This window comes from Varanus komodoensis, unplaced genomic scaffold (genome assembly GCF_004798865.1).
Source record: "Varanus komodoensis strain SLA01 unplaced genomic scaffold, ASM479886v1 scaffold47, whole genome shotgun sequence".
Taxonomy (NCBI): domain Eukaryota; kingdom Metazoa; phylum Chordata; class Lepidosauria; order Squamata; family Varanidae; genus Varanus; species Varanus komodoensis.
In genome coordinates, this window is record NW_025336045.1 from 822257 (window position 1) to 842521 (window position 20265).

Here is a 20265-nt window from a genome sequence, read left to right on the forward strand (position 1 = left end):
TGTAGCTGTACAAGGCTGTGAAGAGAGAGGTGATATTTTTTATTCTGGAGGGAAGAAAGGGGAAAGAACACTCATTCTCTCTCATCCTCTCAAAATCTTCCCTGAGTACATTATGAAAAGCAATGAGATGCTCCAGTTTAGGGCTGGATTCAACTATTCTCTTGTATGTACCATACAAAAGATGCATTGGGGCATAATGCTCCAAAAGACACATTAGGGTTTATTTTCAGGTGATGTCTTATTTTTTCTTGCAAAAGCCATAAGATTCTTGCCCCGAGAGTCCTCCGTGATTCCTTTCTGGTACTCGATGGAATAGCTCTTTCTTTTTGCACTCATCTTGTCTGTGGGGGTCAAAATATTATTCCCTTTAAATATACCATTAATTCAAGTGTTAATTGAAGACGTGCGAGACAGGAGTGGCAACACATGAGTGCATTAAGTACGTCCATCAAAACACATGGCCTACTGATCTTGAAACATGTTCATTCATTATCAACTGTGCACGTTATTTGTGCGTTGTGTCTGTACTCCGATGGGTCATTTGGCCACGAGTCTTGAGTTTATCTGTTTACATAGGCGTTCATCTCTCATCCAAAGGCACCCACTTTTTAAGTATAGCAAATAATTAATTATAATTTATAGTATCATTTATTTTAAGTATTAATGTCAATAATATTATTTATTTATATTTAATTATAAATTAATATTATTATTTTATAATTCAATACAGCCATCGTGTGTTGCAATGGACATACCAAATGCATCCATTGGCTGACGATCTTAACTGGGGCTTAATCTGGGGATAGGGCTTATATTACGAGCATCCTGAAAAATCATGCTAGGGCTTATTTTCCAGTTAGGGCTTATTTTGGGGGAAATAGGGTAGCCACTCAAAAGGCGTTCTCCTAGTGCCGATTATATTCATGTCAGAGGTTGAAGACAGCCTCCAGAGATTGTCTCAAAAAGTGGGCAGACTTGCATGGGAGAAGAAGGTCAGTCAATATTAGCTTTTTCTCATCTCACCAAGTCTATGGAAGGTGCTGATCTGAATCTGGTCAGTGATCTGGAGTGGCAGTAAGAAGTCCAAGAGGAGTCCCCCCTGCCCCCAGGCTCTTTTCTAAACCATATGAAGGAGACAGATCGATCAACTACCCAGGAAAGAGCCCTACTAAGTCCGAGGCCATCCTGGCAGCCTCTAAGCCCTGGCTAAGCAGTAATGACATCCTCATATCTAGAATACCAGTGTGTGGACTGAATCAATACTTAATTAATCCAAAAGATCTGGATGAAATTTTCAGCACGATCCAGAAAACTGTACTCAGATCAGATCTGATGCTGCATTTTCCCCCTGTCCACGCAGTGGGAAGCCAATCATTTCCCTAACTTCCTTAACACAGATAAGGAAGGTGCATCACACTTGTTGCTATCTGGTCCATTTGTCCGTACAGACATTTTGCAACTGGGAATGAAGTTCTGTGCCAGTATAAACAGCATCAAGACAGTATAAATAGCAACACATTCAATTTGGTTGTTAGATAATATTGCCCATCGATGGAGGATAAACTCTTCATTTGACATTAACATGACAAAGGGACTGAATATTATGGGAAACTGGGTGTTAGCCTACTTTCTTCAAACAAAAAACACCTGCAAAAGAACACACACAGAGTGCAACATAGTTTAGGCTTTTATGGTTTTATGACTGAAGCTTCTTTAACATCCTTTCAAATGAACGTAAATATATTCATACTATTATATGTTCTGCTATTGTCTGCAGGAATGCATTTGTGGACTGTCAGAGCATTACAAAAAGGCAATGACGTTTCTATTGCTAATGCCCCTCTATCCAATAAAACACACATTTAAATGAAGGCAGTTGTACAGTATGAAAAATGCAGAATTTATCTCCCTTAGGTACAGTAATGTATGAGGTACAGTGCCTGCAATTTGTCTTTCAAATCAAAATTGGAATTACAGTATATTATACTTCAACATTACATTAATAGTGATTTAGATTCCCACCAGTAATAGATCTTCCATAAAGGCTGGGTGGACCCTAGTGATACATAACTGTCTCACAGGTATAAAAGTTACCTGAATTAATTTTAGATAGGAAAAGTTTAGGAAGTTGCTTAAGGAATTGAAATGTATGGAACAGAACAATATTTATGATAACTAAACTGGGGGAACCAGAAAGGTTAGTCAGAGGAGTAATTTGAAACATCAGGCCCAAAACAAACATAGATTAGATCCAATGAACTGCACACTCAGTTCTGTGTACCCCAATATCGTTTGGGGTACACAGAAGATACCTTCTCCCATCACAAACATACATATACACTGCATGCAAAATCTCTTTTGAAGCTAAGGTACATGTTATAACCAATTAGTGGCATAGGAACTTATGTACATGTAATGGGAGAGGAGTGTTTTTCATCATGCAGAAGAAAATAAACAAAAATTCCACAGGGTATACCTAAAATAGCTCTTTGGATCCCATACCACATGCCCATGAATTCTGGTCTCTGCAGCTCATCCGCACTGCTCTTTCCACAATGCCTAATGTTATAGGAATGGTGTACTGCTGTTGATGATGCAGGCCATGAAAGTCATTTTATGTTTCTGATGGATAATCCTTCATTTCTGGTGTGTGGTCACTGGAATCAGGAATGTGGTCCCAAATTCCTCAACTGATTTTGGCAGAGTGATACCTATCATATGCACATGTATTTTTGCTTGATAGGCTGATTGGTAACATGATATATTACAGAGGTCCATTGGTGAAGCAAGGAGCATGACTTTTATTTGAATACTTTCCACCCAACTTTACACAATGGCCATGTTTAGAGCTGAAAAGGAATTTTTTCCTAGGTAAGGTCAAGAAGATCCTTCAAAGACATTTCCTCTGGTCTGTGAGCCTATGGATTAGCACAATCAGTCATCTGAAAACAGGCCCATTTTCAGGTCAAGTTCTCCAGAAAAGAGGAGTTAATCCTGTTCAAGGATTGTCAATAAGAAAGAGAGCAGGTGGGAATTTCATGGGACTATTCTAGCATCTAGTGACACAAGAAAGATGGTGACAGATGGAAAAGGCATTACTATAGTGCACTCAGCTTGTTTCACCCAGCAAATCCCATCTCACCAAATCCCATTCATATGGACCACCTTCCTGTAATGCCACAATAACCATTTCCCAACCACACAGCAGTGACTCTCTAACTGCATGTTCTGACCACACATTCTTCAGTTTCTTCCCATCTGAGTCCAAGAGCATTTATCTTTCAGCTAAAACTAATCCTTAGGGTTGGGTTGTACATTTTACACAAGTAATTGGCTTACATTTGGGGGTAAATGTAAGCTATGAACAAAAGGATTGGCACAGTTCAGTTAAAGAAACAAGACTGCGGTTCACATACGGTCATGATCCAAATAGAATATCTGCAACTGTTCACCAGAGCCAAAAACTACACTGGAACAATAATGAGTTAAAGCCTCTTCTTTTAAAATTTCAAAAAGGAAATATAGAATGAAAAATTAATTTCTTAATATTGACAGGATCTATGCATCTATCTTCATCCAGCTATGTTCAGAAGTTTTGCCTTTAATAATTATATATGTTTAATAAACGCCAATGCTAGAAAGAAATCATCTAAAACAATTTAATCTTCAACGACATTTGGGAAAAAAAATCCTCCTGTGAAGGTTTCTGCTGTTCTTTCTAAATTTCACATAGAGTTATCCAATTAAAGTTCAGAGGCTGCTCAAAAGAACAGTTCTTGTGATTAACTAAGTATATTCTTCTTTATCAGCACCCTTTAAAATGACTTCGTTTCTTTGTGGTGGCTTTGTCTTCAATGGCTTTTTAAGAATTTCAATTATCAAATATAATTAGCTGTGGCAGTTAGTGCAACTTCCAAGTTCAGAAGCAGTATATCTTAACCCTAGTATGCTTTGGATTGCTATAGGATATGGCTATTCTGACTTATTGATTGATTTACATTCATTTATCACTGTGTCTTTAAACAGATTCTGTAGCTATATGGAAGAGTTATTACCAGAGCAGAAGTGAGCAGACTTCATATGAGTACAGAGAGAAGCCTTATTAAGGCAGGACGTTCCATTATTCAGGCCTATAGCTTTGCCACTGTGACCACTAAATGTCTTGGTTTAATCCAGCACAAACATTTCTCATGTCCCATCAAGTGTTTGGTTTCTAGACAGACCAGAAACAGCCATCTGGTTGGACCCACTAGCCCTCTGGCCCCTTCCAACTGTACAATTCCATGATTTTATGATCTGCACTTGTAATAATTATAAGCAAATTTAATTATTTTATCTGCTCATGTTTCTCATTTCTCCAAACATCTCTTTATTACCCGTTTGGTGTGTTTGCAGTGTGTTATTTACTCCTTATTCCAGGGAACTCACGAAGAGGACTTGTAAACATCTTCTTGACCACTGTTGGTAAAAGAGCAAAAGACTCAATGACTGTGTTCATGTGGAATGTGAGCCAGGATCTGAGGACCCCTGGCTTCCTCTGAACAAGTTGCATGCTCGTACCCATGGCCCATTCATCTCCATTTTACTCATCTCACTAATATAGGTGGCTAAACAAACCAGACATTGTTTGTTCAATGCCATCTGAAACCAAGGATCTTGGCTTCTTGCTCCCAAACAAGCCGAGGTTAATAACCCCAAGAATAACCCACAGTTACATAGTAGTTTGTAGAGGGTATAGGGAGCCAGATTCCCAGATTACATGATAAGCAAACCCCCGGGTTGTATAGTTCAGGGGTGCAAACAGTGCTGCCCATGGGCCACAATCCTTCCCTCCCCCATACCTTGTCTAATAGTCCCTGGACCCCCAGCACCGGCTTCAACCAGAAAAAAGGTGGAATGGGAAAAAACGTGCTCTTTGATGGCCAAAATTGGTAAGATTGTGGGGGTGACCTTAACAGGATGCATGTAATCCGGATTAGTTTATGCCTTGAATGTATTTGTTGGTGGTGGTTTTGTTTACAAGTTTTTCCTCCTATCAACAACTAAGTGAGGTTGGTTAGGCTGAGAGTTCATGACTGGCTAAAAGGCACACAGTGATGGAACAGGTGGGGTCCATTAACGACAGACAGGAGCTGATGATCTCCTGGTTGTTGTGCTGATTGTATTATATATGGCTAGAACACATGGTCTCCATTATTTCTTTGGATGCAAAGAAAACCTTCAGCAAATTCACTGGAAACCTATTTTGGCTGCATTGAAACATTCTGGTTTTCCTGCATAATTTCAGAAAATTTTATATTCAAGTCCAAGAGCTAGACACCTAATCATTCTTTTTGTATAATGATTTTTGTTTTGTTTTATTTAAGAGGTACTTGACAGGAATGATCACACCTCCCACTGATATTTAGCTCCTGTCCCTTGGTATTTGCTATCTGACAATAGTTTAATATCTGTGGTTTTGTGCATTACTGCACAGGATTTCAAAATGTGCTTTATGTTGATGATTGGCTTTTATTTACCTGCCTTGGTGGCTTGTAGTGCCTTTGACCAGCTTTAGCTGGTGGCCCAGCTGGACTGGCTTCAGTAATCTCTACTCTGGTAATCTCTAGATTAGATTACGTCAACCTTAAAGACAGATCAGAAACTGCACCCCATGCTGAATGATGTAGCCCATTTATTAAGTGGGACCAGGAAGGCCAAATGTATAAGACCGGTTCTGGCTGCCTGTATGCTTCTGGTCCCAATTCAAAGGACCGGTCTAAAGCTAAAAAGCCCTACATGGCTTGAGACTGTAATACCTGTCAAAGCATCTCTCCTAATCCCAGGTCACCCAAACGCTGCGTTCAGCTTCTGGGGCCTTCATCCAGGTGTCAAGCCCTTGAGAAATTCAGAGGGTGGCAACTAGGAAGAGGGGCTTTTTGGTGGTGGCTCCCCATCTTTGCAATAACCTCCCTGCTGTAGCCCACCTGGCACCAAATTTGCCATCTTTTTGGCACCAGGTCAAGACAGCCCTTTTCGTGGAGGCCTGTCCTGGTCACACAGGGGCATGACATAATTAGCCAGGTGCCTTTTTACTCTTAGTCAGGTCTTTTTAATTGTCTATTTTAATGTTTTAATTGTCTTCTTTGTTTTAACGTTTTATGCTATTTTAAATCAATTTTTAATTCTAGTTAATTATTTTTGTCTATTTTATTGTTTTACACCATGTTGTAAACTGCCCAGAGAACTTCTGCTGTTGGTGGTATAGAAATGCAGATGATGATGGTGATGATGATGCACTCTAGTCATCTGTACCAGCTTTAATGCAGATGATTAATAATTTTGGATTATTATGAGACTATTCTATTAACTGGTCAAAGTGTATAAAGTTGTTTGTTGGCGTTAGTATACCCCATACAGTTTTGATTAACTGGCAATTCAGACCTGGCCCAGCATTTATTGCTTTTTTGAAATACTTGTCCACAGAAATATGTTTCAAATGGCTAAACTCATTTTCAATAAGCTGATTAATGAAATATCATGGAACATTAATAGACATCTTTCAGTGTATATGGGGCAGTGTAAATACACTTAAAATGAATGTAATACTTGAATTTGTTTAAGTTTTACCTGGTATTTCTCTATTTGAACATGTCAAGTATTCTCGGAACCTTAATGCTTTGCTTCAGAAATCACTATGGAGTACCATTCCACCAAAAATATATTTTTAAAGGATGTAACTTTCAATTAGAGAGAGTGAATATTGTTTCCCCAAAATTTTCTTTATATTACCAGGCCTATTTGTTGACTTACACCAGCTTTTGATTTTTTCCTCCGGATTACACTTTTCTCCTTGGTCAGATCTGGAATCTTCATGCTTTGATTCTCTCCCCAAATGGGTTGCATTGCATTCTGGGTATACCTAAACAAGGTGCCTCCCACAGTCATGGCACTAAGGGAGGTGGCGGGCATAGTTCACAACAATTGCCGATTGATTTACTTTCATTCAAAATGTACTCTATGGAGATATTCATTCAGACTTTAAGATTGTTTGGCAGATTTGGACAAATGGGCCGATTTTCACTTTGGATCAGCTGGTGGGCCCAAGTGACACCTTCCTGCCATTCTTTGGGTTCCCTTAAGCAGGATTTACTAGCTATGACTGAATGCAAGCAACGGACACATTTGTTAGGATCTAGTTTTGGCCCTGCCTCTTTTCCAACTACGGAGTCCCCTTAGTTTTGGGAAGTAGTAATTCACACTGAACAAATGCAGGACCCTGTGTCTTAAGCAAGAAGTGAATAATGAATTGGAGCACCAATCAACTGAGTGCTTCATCAGCAGAATGAAGTAATTGATCATAGGTTTTATTTAGTTTAGCAAAAACTAACACTTTGAATACATTGTATACCTTAACTTTTCTTCCATAAGGTATACATTAAATTATACCTTATGGATATAAGGTAATTAAATTAACTATTTGTCCAGAGGTGTAATATAGGTAACACTTTTCCTACTCATATGCCTTGGGAGGAGGTAAGGGTTCACATAAAATTTGTGATGGAAATTTCTTTCATTTTGTGATGCATGTTCTTGACTGCTTACCTGTTTCTTGGAACTTAATGCAAAGTCCATGTAAACAGATTTTCTATGCCCTTTTGACAGCTAAAAGATAAATGATATAACACTGGAAGGATAAACAGCCACCTGCAATAACACAGTGGTTTTCAGACTGGTGGGTCTTAGGCATAATCCATGAATAGACAAATATATGGATAATTGGGCTGCCTGTGTTGGACTCTAAACAGTCCTTGGTCCATAGGGTTGAGCTGGAATAATCATCTAGTGATTATAGCATCATATATAAGTCCAAGTTACAAGAATCATAAGGCATTCCAAAATAACAATTTCCTCCCTGACATGCTCATTTCAATAAATTGGTCATTCTGCTTTAAGATATTGTGCTTACAGCCATTCTGATTCATTTATTTACAAATTCAAATGCTGATTGTCTATGATACAATAGCGAATCAGCAAGTGAATATGCATCAAATTTCTCTTCCTATTCTCTCTCTGCTCTCTCTCTCTCTCTTTCCAATATTGTCCCCACTTTGCAACTAAAGCTTAAAGATCTTCATAGTCATTTAGATCATCATGACTCTGTACATAAATCCTATTTAATTCTACTGCTTCTATTTCCTCATTATGATCTGCCTGTAATTCTTGTACAAATCTTGTTGCCTCTTCCACTGTTTATATTAGTTTTCCTGATGTTTATAAAATGTAATGTAATTTAAAACCTTCATTGCATTTAATGCTCTCCCTTTGTAATTCTTTACTTAAAAAGCTCAACTCACTTCTCTTTAAACTAATCAGTGAAAAATCTGCTAATATGAATACTTCCTTAGCACCTATTCTCATGCTTATGTTGCTCTTTAAATAATTTACTTTTTGAATGCCACTTCCTAATCTTATCCAAAACATCTACAGACATCTTTGCTTATGTACTATTAATCCTTAATGCTTTAGCTATATAAATTTTGATAATTGCATCTGCTCCTACAGAATATGCAAAATTCTGTCAAGTGTCTTTCTAAATCTACACCTTCTGTTGCTTAATTCAGCACCATTAGATCATCTTATTGTCCTTTTATTCTTAAGAAATGCCATATCTTTATTATGCCTCCTATTCATTCCAAATTATATTGATATTTATCAAAAATATCAAGAGGAGACATTCATTCATTCTGTTACTAAACATTCAGTTAAGGGAGATAATTTTACTCATCAGACTAACAAACAAATGATAATCAATTGCATCCATTACATGTAAGAACTAGAAAAGAAAGGAATAAGGAAGGGGGAACAGTTTGTTCCACAAACCCTCTTCATTGCAAAACCAGGCTTCAGTTTGTCTCCACATTCTATTTAATATTAAAGAAGTGTTTATTGATGCCTTGCTGGCTCTATCTGTGAGCTCTTAATTCGAGTGGATGACCTGATTGCATTCAGCTGTGCTCCAGGTGAGGTGTCATGTTTAACACCCCAAAGCTCAAGCCTTTGTCAAAGTTTATCACTATTTACCTGGTTGGAGACAAGAGATGGGAACGAAACCCCCTCAATAAGGATCCCAAGTAGAGACAACAGCCACCTCCATCCCCACATCGCTATTCTAATGGTTCTTTCATGGTTTGGCTCTGCCTTAAGTCATGGCAGCTCCTGCCTGTGTATTCATCATTTTCTTTTAACAAATCCATCCTGCAGCCTACCAGGTCACATCTTCCATGAATATTCATCATCTGTGAGGTTTGCTTTGTAGGCTCTGTGGTTTCTGCACATCAAAAAGCTTCCTTTTCCTCTAAATTAGATCTAAAAATAATTTGTATACTCTATAAATTTTTTAAGGATTCAAATGAGATATATGAGTTAATCAATGCTAGTTCAGTTGTCGGCTGTGATATATGCAGAGCACTTTTAACGTCGAATAGCTGCATGATGATATGACATTGCAAGACAAAGTGCCAGATCATACCTGGGGTGTATTATCATTAATCTCAGGTTGTCGTTTTGGAGGAATACTTAACGACAAACTTTGATTTGATTTTTTTTCATTAAATGTAAGCAAGTTCCTTCCCAAGATCCTCTTTCTCTTTTTTTTCCTATTAGGGGAGTTATGTCCTTCTTGAGGAACATAATTCACATATTTCCCAATAAGTACAGCTCCAAGCTATGTCTTATGCAAACCAGATTCCTTCCTCATTTTAGGCTGAAATTCTACTCACAGTTACTGTGGAGTAAGCTATAGGGTACAAGGATCGCTATTATGCACAGGGGAGACAATGGCTCAGCTTGCATTTTAACGTGTATTTACCTGCTGCTGTACTTTCTAATTAATAGGTGAGCGGAAGTGAGCCTTCAAAAAGACCCTTCTCTGAATTTTGTGAAGGAGCCCCGTAATAAAAAATGCACACAAGCACATATGGAATAAGGGCTCACAAAACGCATGTGTTTGTTAAATTAGTATTTAAAAGGCATGATATTAGAAAAATGCTTCAGATCTGTGCATTCGGCAACATTGTATGCAAAATGCATGTATTAGGAGAAATGCAAACACAAATGCAATTTGCACATGAAGGCTTAACATAAAATTTCTCGGCGTTCAGGAGCAACTGAAAGTAAGACTGAAAAATTCATGTCTGCTTTGTGCTTTCATTCTCTTGGTTATATTTTTTCTACTCATCCTTATTTCATTTGATGTTTATTTCTAATTCTTTCTGTTCTTCTGATGAAGTTGGCTTGTTTTGTTTCTTTACTGATTTTTCAATTTTTCTGTTGTTTCATCTTTTAGACATAATAGATTGCTCCAAGAAGAAGAGTGAACAGGTGAAGGATGGACGGACAGACTGTTGGCAGTTAGGTCTGGCTGTTACTGCCAATCATAAATGCACCACCAGTCTCTTAGGTTCAGCAGATATGAATAATATAAAATGTAAGCTGTCAAATAGCTTAATTAGCTGGGGGTAGGAGTCTATGAAAATGCACAAGCCCTCAGAGGTATGTTTCTGTGTGCATATGTGTGCATGCCTGTATGTATGCATGTAAAAGCTCGAATAAAATCTAGGATGCATTGCCAGAAAACAAGCAAACAGTGTTTTTTTTAGTTTTTTTTCTTTATCACAACTAAGAAAAACAATACAATTAACATGATAACAACAATTTTGACTAAACACTGATCAAACAGCACATCAACGTCAGTACTACCTCCAGCAGGATCAATAACTCCAGTTAGTGTAAGATCATTTATTCATTCAAGTTGCCCCACTTCCTTTCCAGACTTTCCATTGACTCTCGTGGTGGTTCACACCCCTTTATTTTTATTAAAATATATTCAATAAAATTAAATGTATTCAATTCCAATAAAAGGTTTCCAAATATTTTCACATCTATTTTCACGTGTATTTATTTATTTAAAACATTTATATTCCATCCTTTACGATGTCTCAGTCAAAAGTTTTGTTTGTTTGTCTGTTTGTTTTTTGCAAACAGTGGTTTTGATATTTTGAAATACATTTTCCCAATGTCCCCAGCCATTTCCTGAGTTGCTGAGATATCAGGGACATTCTAACAGGTCGAGAAATAGAATAACCGAATGCTTTAAGTGGGAAAGTTTGCAACAAAGGAAGGAGGCAATTGAAGCAAGGATCAGTGTTCTGCTGAAAAGAGAGCTGAGCACCAGGGCATACTTCCCTGAGCGCCTCTTCAGTGGTCAGTTCTGCTTTGGAAGGTGGTGTGAAGCCTTGGCTCCTTCCAGAGGCCCTTCTGATAGAGCACCAGAGAAACAAATCTCCACAGATGCACCTGTTTTCACAGGTCTTCTTGTAACGCCTAGGCCTTTGGTATTATGGGTTAGTTCTCTTTGTGCTGGGTTGATAAGCTTGGTTTTTGTGGATTTTATTGAATATGTTCTTAACTTTTTTAGCAGGGTCATTTTTAATGCTTTTGCTGTTTTAAAGTTCAATGTCTTTTGATTTTATGGAATTTTTATTGCATTGCCTTGTTTTTATGGTTTGTTGTAAACCTCTCAGGGAGGTTGGGCTATGGATCAGTATAAAATGAAATAATTCAAAATAATAATAATGCTAGATTTGTACTGTTTCTCTCTCGTGTAATTTTTATGTCGCATACCACCTTGAGTGGGTCCCTGTTGTAAAGGCAGCCTGTACATGTTTTAAGAAAGAGATTGAGAATCGAAATATTTCTTTCTTTCTTTACTGCCATGCATGCTTGTGGGTATGAAGGCAATGCACACAGGCATGACGAGTGTATCAAGCCAAACGCAACAAAGCATCACTACCGGTCAGGAGGCAGAAGCCGCACATGCTGGGGGTAGGAAAGTGTGCAGGCAGTAACATGTCACCGTCATCGTCACCAAAGGAAGGACGCGGCACACAGTCGGACACAGAGATCAAATGCATCTGCTCAAGGACCAAAGGGGTTGTGCTAGCACTGAAAAGAGTTCACTCCTGATGCCTGTTGCAGTTGGGTGGGCAGGGTGTCCCACAATGGGCTGCCATGCTAGAGGACGGTTGCTCCCTGGTCATCCGTGAACAGCCTAGGTATATACAGCCTGGGCCTGCAATGCAGCCTTGGAGAAGGGCTTCCCCCGGTGGGATAGATCATGGGCAGAGAGAGCGGGGGCAGTGGGGTCTATGCAGATATTTGAATCCTGATTAGCCATTAGCTTCTGATTGTGTCGCCTGGCTACGGGAAGTTACACAGGAAAAGAAGAAAACCTTTTAAAGTGACCCACAGTAGAGCTCCAGCAGGATGCTGCCACCCTTTCCTTTAGCAAGGAAGGAGGGAGAAGAAGATCTCATCATGCTGTTTGCCAGGGTGGTAGTGGTCCTTATTTATTTATCATATTTATATCCCACCTTTTCTCCTTCCAAGGGACTCAAAGTGGCTTACATCATTCTCCTGCTCTCAGTCTTATCCTCACAACAACAACCCTGTGAGGCAGGTTGGGCTGAGAGTGAGTGACTGGCCCAAAGTCACCCACTGAGCTCCACAGTCAAGTGGAGACTAGAAGCTGGGTTGCTTGGGTCCCGGTCTCACTACACTACACTGGCTGTCATTTCAGGGCCCTTCCAGATCACCAAGATCTAGATCTGTGCTCTGGACCTAGTGGTGCCACCCTAGTCAACATGGCCTAGAACTTCTACAAAAAGGGCTGCAGCAGAATCTTTGCTTTGCCTGCTTCCTCTGACAAGAATCCATCACATGTCCTGATATGCCAGGAAGCAGTTCCCCAAAATGTGCTTGCTTAGCTACAGGACAACATTCTATGTTCATACCAGGAATTCCCAGCTCAGTAACTTCCAGAGGTACAAGACCTAAAACTCCAAGGAGTCCTGTCCATTGGCCATGCTAGCTGGGCCTTATAGGAGCTCAAGCCCAGTGCATCTGGAGGTGACCTAGCTGAGGAAGATGGCTTTAGCCAAAATGGACAGACTGCAAGCAAGCATCTCAGCAATAAAGGTGTATTTATCTTTATTATAACATTTCTCTGAAGAATTTTCCCTTCACTCTCCTCTGCCCCACTTTAGGTTTTCCCTGTTACTCAGAGAATGGAATCATTTACCTTTTGGACAGATAAAGTATTACAAATTGTTCTGCCTTTTAGCTTAAGATAAATTTGCAAGGCTGGCCTAAGTGCAGAACCAATGCCAGGCGTAAGAGCATGCCATGGCATGGTGGTTTCAGAAGATCAGATTGCCCGAGTTGAGTGGGTGAGATAAGCAGACAGTAAAGGTGGCATTAAAGGTTGTAGAAAGCAAGTGGTGATGCAGTGATGATTTTATTCTCACAGGACAGTGCAAGACCAGAAGGCTTTGAATCCCAAATTCATAGAGCATGGGATTGTAACCTAAGGAAATGCCCTGGTTTTAATTGCATGGGGCATTTGCCTCAGAAAATGCCATACATTAAGAACTTCTTTTAAGCCACTTGTTGATCATATAAAAATTGCACCAAAAGCTTCCCCCCCACACACACACTTTTCCTTTCAATATCAGTCTAGACCATATGGAATTGCAACCAGGAGCTTATCTGGGTTTCTGGGCATAGGCCTGCTTGCTGAAATAATATTGAGGAATACTATTGAGATTCATTCAGATCTGCACCACGCTTTGTTCTGCTGGTAAACTTAGCACTGCTGCTTTTGTTTCCATATATATCATGGGAAATTTTACAGGGATAAACTAAAGAATCTGGGTACCTGTTTTTCCCCTGCACCACACAGTTATATATTAAGACATGTTACTGCCTGCATACAAATGTTATAACTGCATCGTAGCTGTGCCATGGTGTGTTTAATGCAGGGGTGTTAAATCTCTTTCAGCCCAAAAGCCAAATTCCTTTTCAGGGCAGCTCTTGGGGCTGCAGTGCCAAAGGCAAAAAGAATGGGAAAGAAATTTTCCCCAAGGCCAATATATTTTAGTTTAAAGCTCTTACTGTCAGGAGAGGCATTTCAACCTCTTAGAAGGGGCTGGATGTACAAAGCTGGAGGAGAGCGGATGCCTGGTGGTTAGAGGAAAGGGACTCAGGGAAAGGAGCGGACTCTGGGGAAGCCCATTAGGCCAAATGGGGGTTGTGCACACACTGCCAGGGTTGAAAAGAAAGACACTCCCATTGGAGCCAATGAGATTTTCACCTATACACGTGCTGTGTGCGTGAGGAGGGGAATGTATTTTGTCAGGATCTTGTCCAGGGAAAGAAGGGACAGCCCTTCTGATGTGCTGACATAAACCAGCTTCCCCATGGGAAAAACATTGGGCATAGCTGTTTACTAGGTAAATAGAGCACCATCCAGTTTGGCCCTAAAACGTGTGACACAGAAGACCAGGGGGTAGAGAGGGAAGTAGCCAGAGGGTGCATTCAGGCAGTGGGGATTAAACAGCTGTGGAGTTCTCCTAATGACCAGCTGGAGTGAGAACAGTTGAAGGAACCCAGTGAGATCGAGCCCAAGAAGCTCAGAGGGATGCAAAGGTGGTCAGGCTGGGGTAGGTCTGACTGCACCTGAGGATGCCTGTAGCTGGGGATAGATGACCTGACTCCAGGTGACTGTTCATGTCCTTGGAAAGAAATAGATTCTCCCATGTCAGCTCAGATAAGCGTGCTTCAAATCAAGCTCTCACTCTGTGTTTGATCTACCCAAGTAAATTCTGGGGACTGCAGCTTGGAAGTGCATCATGTGGCGAGGTGGCAGGTCACCGCTTTATGTATTCCCTTGTTTATCGTGTGCTTTTGTATGGTCTGCCTGTGTGCGGGGATGTTTACCTGTTATTGCTGATCACCAGTACATGGAGGAGAGAAGACGGGCCTCCAAGTTTCTCCTTCTCTCTTCTTGGATCCAGAGATGCAGTGGTGGCAATGGTGGAGAAAGCTGTGGCAGATGCATCAGGTCGTTCAAGGGTGAAACCAAACGCAGCAGCGCATGTGCGGGAATGTGGTTGTTTAGAGATGAAGACTGTGCATGCCCCAAAGCTCACAATCAATTTTGAACTTAATTTCATAATACACGGATGTGGACTCACTAAGGTGAGCGTTACAAACAGATGAGTTTTGACTAGTGGATGAGATTTGACCATTACAAAATTCAGCAGCATCAGTGCTTGTCTCCTCAGATCTGTAACTGTCTTGCTATAGACATCAAAGGAAGTTAGTCCACCCCAAAAGGCATACTCAAGAGATGAAAAAGAAGGGTTTTTAAACTGCACATCCTGCTATCTATGGTTATAATTCATACTCATTGGAGATAACTTTTTCTCAATCTGGTGCCTTCCAAATATTTTGGACTATAAATCCCACCACTTTCAGCCATCTGACCAATGATTAAGATTGCCCAGGGTTGTAGCCTAAAACATCTGGAAGACACCAAGTCAGGGAAGACAGAAATGGGATTTGGAGACCAATTATTTTTTATTATTATTCTAAGCAGTTCACTCATGTCTTAATGCAAAAATCCATTTTGTCCCTCAAAGTTGCTTAATGGCATCCATATGTTAACAGCTGTTTCTAAGAATCATCATTAATTTCACTTCTGTTCCTTAATCCTTCAGAAGTTCATTTAACAAGCTGAATTCCTGATGCATGATCTTTAAAAAAAAAACCCTGACTCTAATATATATCTCACTGGTTTCTTTTTCTCATGTTCTCTCCCCCATCCCACCCCTTTTGCTTCTCTCTTGGATGACAGGCATTACAAATTAGCTCTCCTACAAGCAAGCCACCAGAATGTCAGTCAAACTCTTTATTCTGACTTCTCTGAATATATTAAATATGAAGTCCAAAGATATGATCCCTGCTCCCAGTGGAATCTCCGGCTCGGATGTGTTTGTCTTTCAGCTGCCCAAGACAATTCCAGTGGCAAGGGGTGAAGCACGGAAAGTGCCCACTCATGTGTCCATCATTTCTGATGATGAACCTAGACGACAAATCCCTGGAGAACGAGGCTCGTGTTCCAAGCTACCTGCTCTAAAACATTGATTTGTCTTTTCAAAAGCAGGGAAGTGAAAGGAAACTCATCAGCTCCATCAATAAAATATTGTCCAGTGGATGCACATTTCCCTCATCTAAACAGTGTTATGCAAAGCTGAACCTTTCATGAAATACTTAAAGACATCAAGCTGTCGTCTGGCATTAGTTACAAAGCACGTGGCAGATGCCTGGAAAATGTATCGCAGCAATATGGCTACAACGTTCAGATCGGCCAGCCAACATTGTTCATAATTACACTGCCAATGAAAATCCCCTTGAATGGTTAGCCTCCCACTTCTCTTCCTGTCCCCGCCACATTTTTTTCTTCCCTTTTGGACATTCAGTGATGGAAAATAGATTTATTTATTTAGCTATACTTTCCATTTCAACCAGCATCTAGCACACTGGTTGTCTTGAACTGTTCTTGATAGTTAAACTAAAATGATAAGAATTTACCATGATCTAGAATTTGAATACATACTTTTCATTCATTCCTTTTAACCCTATTGTTCTTCCAAGGAAATTGTATTCAAGGCAGCCAACTGTGGTAAAAATGAAGCTTAAAATAAAACATTGTAAAATAACCTAAAACAAATACTTTAAAACACAATTCTAAACACAATGTTAAAAGAATCAAAATAGCACCAACCCAACATACCAAAAGGACAGGATAGCAGTGAGAAAATCAAATGTCAGTATAGCCCTCTAGTCACGGAGAAAACCATTTTAGCTTCTCTCTGTGAGAGAATTTCTTGCAAAAACGGGTTTGGAGCTGCACTTTGCACTTGCCCTTTAAGAGCAATCCTCTGGTCCCTGGGAGAACATTCCAGGGAACTTAGGAATGTTCCGAAACCTCTTCCCAAGATCACAGGCCCTGCTATGTTCCAAGAGAGGGTCACTAAGGTTGATCCCTCACTATCCTGCAGCTGCCACGGAAAGGACAGCTGCTCCTGCTGTGGGTACAGAGCAGGAGGGAAAGGACAAGCTAGGATGCGCTGAATCCAATGACCTCTCCAGTCCCTGGCAGCATACCTGTCTAGGAAGGGTCGGAAGCCAGCGTGGCGTAGAGGTTAAGAGCACAGGACTGGGACTCAGGAGGCCTGGGTTCTAGTCCCTGCTCAGCCATGCAGCCAACTGGGTGCCCTCTGGGCCAGGCACAGACTCTCAGCCCAACCCACCTCCCAGGGTTCCCCTTGTGGGATAAGATGGAGAGCAGCATCAGGAGAATGACTTAAGCCACTTTGAGTTTGTTGCAAGGAAAAAGTTGGCTATAAATCTAACAAACAAGTAAATAAAAGCTGGTCTAAAGGAAGACAAGAATGGGAGGCAAGAATGGGTGCCTGAGTGAGTCCTTCCGCCCTACCAACAGCAGCCTGGCAGCACGTGAGCTATTCAGAAGCAGAGTTTGGAGGCTTAATTGTGAGCCTGTAGGCGAGGATGGACTTCAAATTGATCTTTGCAGAACACCGTTGCAGGGTTTTTTTGACTGAAGAGTAGTCAAGCTTCCTTAACAAAATAAATATTAAATGATAAACGATTTTAAAAAAAATACTTGAGTCAGGTAGTCTAGATAGCTGAATAAATTTTCTGGAAGTTCATTTTAATTTTTTATCTCAGAATCATCACAGTTGAATGATTCATGTTTACATTAGCATCATTTCATGGGTAAATATCAAGGACTCAAATGAACTTGGATTTGATTTTACCAACAGGGTATGTCACACAGCGGAATACTGTGCCAAACTTTGGGCCAACGTTTCCTTTTCAAAATGGGAAAGTCGGCCCACAAGTAACTCAGCATGGTAAGGTGATGATTTCTCACCTCCCCGTGTCAAATGGTTGACAAAATTTACAGTGGCTCCCTGAGCCAGTTTAAGGCATTTTCTCAGCACAGTTTCTCACCTGAAAAAATCAAGTGTGGGAAATGCCACCTGATATGGAAAACCATAAAATATCTGCATCCTGAACTCACATAGGATCACTTTTCATCTTTGGAAATTGATAGGTGGCTATCAAATATTTATCTCATTTGAAAATTGCCCACAGGCAGCAAATTTGTTCCTAATGAAATTAATGGCAGAGTAAAGCAAGATAGAATTTCTCCCAGCTGCCAGGGAGAAAAACAAATCTTCATAAACCATTGCATTGTGGGCTGGACAGATCTGCCAGTTTCACTTTCTTCCACTTTCCTTTTTCTTTTTAATTTCAAGGGCTTGCAGGCTTATATATGAAAAAATGTACAAATTTGGGTGCCCGTCTACCATTTAGCTGTTGAAGATGCCCGTATGTACTGTGGTGAAGCGAGGGATGAGATTCAGTGATATCCAGTCCCACAAGCAAGATAGAATAAACAGGATTTTCAACCCAGATGCTGAAGAGCTGAGTGCTCCAAGTTCAAGGCCTATATAGACAAATCCACCAGGTTTGCTATCCCCACTTCAAAAAAGCTCAAGTTCCTTTTTTACCCTTGATGGAGAAACATGGTCATTCTGGTAAGTTCTTACCAAAAAATGAAGCCACTGAAATCTTCTTCCTTCTTGAGCTGTGTGGTACACAGACCTCTCCAATAAATGAATACATACTTAAATAATCAGATTTACCCAAACCCTTTCTCCCTTGCTCTAGATTCTCTGCAATACTTTTCTTAGGGTAAAATTCACTTGTGGCTAAAGCTGACAGGTCTCCATCCCTCATTGCTAATGACTTCTGCTTATTTATCCCTACCATCTCAGAAAATACATGTCATTGATTGATTGATTGATTGATTGATTACCTCTGATGTTGATTTCATTGGGGGAAAAAGTCATTGCAACCATATCTCTTTTGAGTCCTGACATACTGGGCACACAAGGACATTCTCTATTCTATAACAGGCAATGCTTGAGATATGGATTAATTCACATCCACGGACCATGAAAAGGTCCTGTACCACTGAGGTACTTAAGGTGCTCTGAAAAGGGACTTCACTGCTCATTTCAAGAAGGCCCTGGAACGCCACGATTTATCAAGTGGATGGACGGACGGATTGGCACGTATAGTGAGTTTACTTAGCACACACCCCAACCTTCATTTCACCCAGATGCAATGCACAACTTCTTTCTGTTTCCATGCACTTAACTAACCCGGCTGCTTTCACAGCATTCATCAACTCATAGGAATAGCAAGGTGAAATTCTAATGAGGTTGACAAGGTTTCCTTTGGCTTGCTCTCTGCATAACTCTATGTGACATGACTGACGTGTTAGCAGATTTTCATCCTTTGCTTCCTCTAACTTAATCTTTTGCCTTAAAAAGCACAATATTTCTGGAGGGGGGTGAGGGGGAAAAACCCTCCTATCACTTCTGACCACACATTCCACCTATAATGCTATCTGACAGTAAATACATAGCCTCATCAAATCACTTATCTTCTCACGCTTCAGCAATAATATGGAGGGAATCTGAATAAATTACATCTCAAATGGTACAGCTGCTCTCAAACAGCAGAACTAATGAATTGCCATGATGGGGGCTGGGGAGGAGAGATGGCTCGCATTAGTAATTTGAGACACCTGACAGGCCGATGCTTGATCCGTATCACTCACGGTAACTAATTACAACCTGAGAAATGATCACCACTTTTAGGTTAATGGTTGGTAAACACCTAGAACGTGAGGGATAACTGGGTTACATTGCCATACCGTTAAAAAGCAGCGACTCATCAATTGGACAAAGCTGTTCCCAGAGCTTTACCTTGGCTATGGAACAGTTTCATTCGTGTTAATTTCTGCCCATAGATATCTGCCGTTGTGGTCTGTTCACACTCGTCTGCTTCCCAGGATGACAAGGCAAATGAATTACCCTGTACTCTAGTTACCATGGAAAATTAAATCCAAGATATACTCAACTGGCTGGGATTCAAAATCTGTTTGGAAAATGCTGTTCTTTTAGAAAGCAGCTTGATGGTGTAACTATGTATTTGTCACTGTAGATTGAGATAAACAAGAGGTAGGGATAATAGCGGATGATGGGATATATTACGGTGACTGTCATACACAGGCTGGGCTGCTGGGCTCGTTTTCACACTTGGTGTGCACCGGTCAGAAGTAGTGAGTTGTCTTCTGTTAGAAAGGGTTCAAAGAAGGCTCTTCAGCTAGATCTTCTGGTCTTCTTTGGTGTATCTAATTACTTCTGTAGCATGGGCTCTTGCTGTTTGTACTTGTTCAGAGACAGTGCTTTCCTTAGATGCAGAAGAACTAAAAGACTCTCT